Below are 3,020 nucleotides of genomic sequence, written 5' to 3'. Positions count from 1 at the left end.
GCAACTATCGATACTAGTATGTCCAAATGAACTTGAAATAATACACAACAGAATATATGCCACATATGTTTCATATTTTGCTGTTTTACTGTCTATAGACGAAAAGGACAAATTAACAACAAATTTAGATTTAACAAAACTTTTCCATATACTGCTATCACCTGCATTTACTTAATTATCACAGAGAGCTAGTTCTGTGTACAATAAATTCTTAAACCTAAGTTGGCCACTGACAGATGATGATGTTTCAGGAATTCCACAAACCTCGTTTACAGTCGGCATTTTATATATTATATGTTTGTTTAAAAAATCTTGTAAGCAAATTTAACTATCATTTCAGCCGACATGTTTTATACCAATTGTTATAAAGACTACTTTTAAACTTCATTTGACTGTTGAATACCGGTATTTCGTCTACTACCCGACCATTACATTGGGCTCCTAGCAAGTGTGACTTGAGGATCGATGCTCACTCCTTGGCACCTAGTTGATCAGCTGATCCCACCTACGAAATTCCTAGAGACCGTGTTTTATGCTGTGTTCACAGATTTGTATCGTTAATAAAGATATTTTTGAGAACCAGCACTATTCAATTGTTATCTTCAGCATTTTCACTTTGGTTCAGTGCAATGTGATGGTGTGATACCGGTATTATGTGTGTCTTGCATATACAATCTCTTTAGGAACTTCAACAGCCGTTCTATCTCTGAAGATTTACACATCTCTTTGGCTAGTTCTTTGAGTTGATCTCTGTCAAATGTACATATTGCAGTTTTTTTCATTTCATTTCCAAACAGATTTTGAAATAATTCTTTTTCAGTCTTAATAGTTTCTTCTAGATCTCCATATTTCCAGATGAAAATGTTCTTCTTTTCTAGATGTTCTGAAAGATTGATAAATCTTACATCACTACTGAGAAACTCTTTTATACTTTTGCCCAGCCATTCATTAAAGTCTTGGGTATCACTAATTCCAGTTAACCTTATTTCTTTAATTTTTGCATCAGAGGAAGCGCTTGAATTTGATGATGTATTTTTCTTTACTTTTAGTATTGCATCTCTATCTAACAGTACTGTGCACTTAACGTTTAATTGTTGACAGAAATCACGAGTAACTTGGTTGAATGTATCGGAGCTTAGAATAATTATCGAATGTCCCTGTATGTAATGAACGACGTCTTCCGAAAGATAGGAAGGCGTGAAACTTGCAATATATTCAAATATAGCTTCAATGAAAATTTTATCAGTTTTTCCCTCTACACAAAGAATTCTTGAGGAGAACAGAATTTTTTTCAGTTCGTCGGTATCTGTTATTTTGTGAACTTTTTCAGTGGTAGCAAGTGAATGTACGCTGTGAACACTTTTACTATTGGCGAGGTCCTTCCTTCTCACACATACATGAGTTAACTTTGCAGTAGTAGTATTTATAAAATAGGGGCTATGGGTAACAATAATAAGTGTTTTATTTCTCTCCTCCAACAGAATTCGAAGAAGTTGTTCAATCATTTTGGGGTGCATTCCTCGATCCGGTTCTTCGAAGCATACTGTCTTAAATTCTTTATGAGCCAAGAGCAGAGCAAGTTGTTGTGCTTCTATAATTCCCTCTGGTGTCTTTAATAGAGGCACTTTTTTAACTTCTGGTGGGTCTTCGTTTTTATGTTCGATAGTAATATCATTATTTTCCCCTCTACGGAATTTATATTTTAAAGGGCATATCATTTTAGTGAATAATTGTTCAGCCTGTGGACAGTCTACCTCCTTTTCGTTGTCTAGAAGTGTCTGTAAGATTTCTGCCTTAGCCACCGCCTCTTTGCAACTTTCTGATTCATGCGAAGATTTGTGTTGGCTTCTACATGTACTCCATTGAATGGGATTTATTGATCGCATGGCGGTAGTAGAAACATATCGTTTCTCCACAGCTTCCAGAATATTTTCACATACATTTGATTTTAAAGGTTTCCAGTTAGCAGTGTTTTTCTTTAAGTCTAATTTCTTTAGGTCCACGACAACAAATTCCTCTTCCTTCCATTCATTTCTATCCTTTAGCATCCATAATTCATCCACTTCGCCAACGAAGTACTCGGTAAATTCCTCATCATATTTTATATTGTCCTCTTTTACTCGATACCTTACGACTACCAAAGTTATTTTCTTGTTTCTTCTGAAGCAAACAGTTTTTTTTTTTCCAAAACATAAAGTCTTCTTCAAAACTTTTTTGAACAATAGAGAGAAGTGATTCCGGTTCCGGCGATAAACCTAACTGTTGAATGGCGGGTTCGTCATTAAATGTGTGAAGAATTTCTCCGTAAAAGTTACTAATATCAAACTCACATACTAGGTATGCCTCTTTATTTTCGTCATATGAACTTGTCACGTGATTATTAATACGGCGTGTCATACAACGACGAATGAGTTCGAGTATACTTGTCTTTCCTGATGAATTTTGTCCAACTAGAATGTTTATTCCGGATTGAAAAGTTAGGGCTTGATGATCTTTAAAGTGTACGAAGTTTTTAAAACACATCTGACGTAGCATCTGCAAAAATTACATTGACAGTTAAAAAACTTCTACATTGTATAGAGGTGATGTCCAACTACTTATATATGAGAGGAGTAATATCAACAATTACTTCGAAACAGTCTGCATATCATCAAAAGAAAATGACTTGGGGCTTTTGACTTTTTGTTCTAAAATTTTTTACATGATTATAAGATTAAACGCGGAGAATTTATTTTACAACAGCCGACTTAATCATTAAGTTAATGAAACAAATATGGGGAAAAGTGCAAAAAGTAATATAGCTGTCAATACAATGTAATATATTTTGCACACAAATATTGATTTTATATTCATGTTTCAATAGGACCCTTTCAGAGGAAAAAATCGTTTGAAATGAAGTTTAAATTTCAAGGTGGTAAGCTAGAGAGGATCTTTTGAATTGTAGGCCTATAGAATTATATATGCTTCATTGCATTTTCTGTTTATGTGATCTTTTTAATTACACTGTTTGTAGCTTTGTA

At 34.0% G+C, this 3,020-nt stretch overlaps 1 pseudogene; it reads right to left on the bottom strand.

Annotated features, from left to right (window-relative positions):
* Positions 1–611: 611 nt before the first annotated feature.
* Positions 612–2,535, bottom strand: LOC134240874 (uncharacterized; annotated as a pseudogene).
* Positions 2,536–3,020: the final 485 nt, after the last annotated feature.

Source organism: Saccostrea cucullata, unplaced genomic scaffold, assembly GCF_032062105.1.
Source record: "Saccostrea cucullata isolate Sc308-1 unplaced genomic scaffold, CSIRO_AGI_Scuc_v1 ctg247, whole genome shotgun sequence".
NCBI lineage: Eukaryota > Metazoa > Mollusca > Bivalvia > Ostreida > Ostreidae > Saccostrea > Saccostrea cuccullata.
Note: the sequence above shows the minus strand (reverse complement) of the source record. Positions and strands in the feature narration are given on the sequence as shown.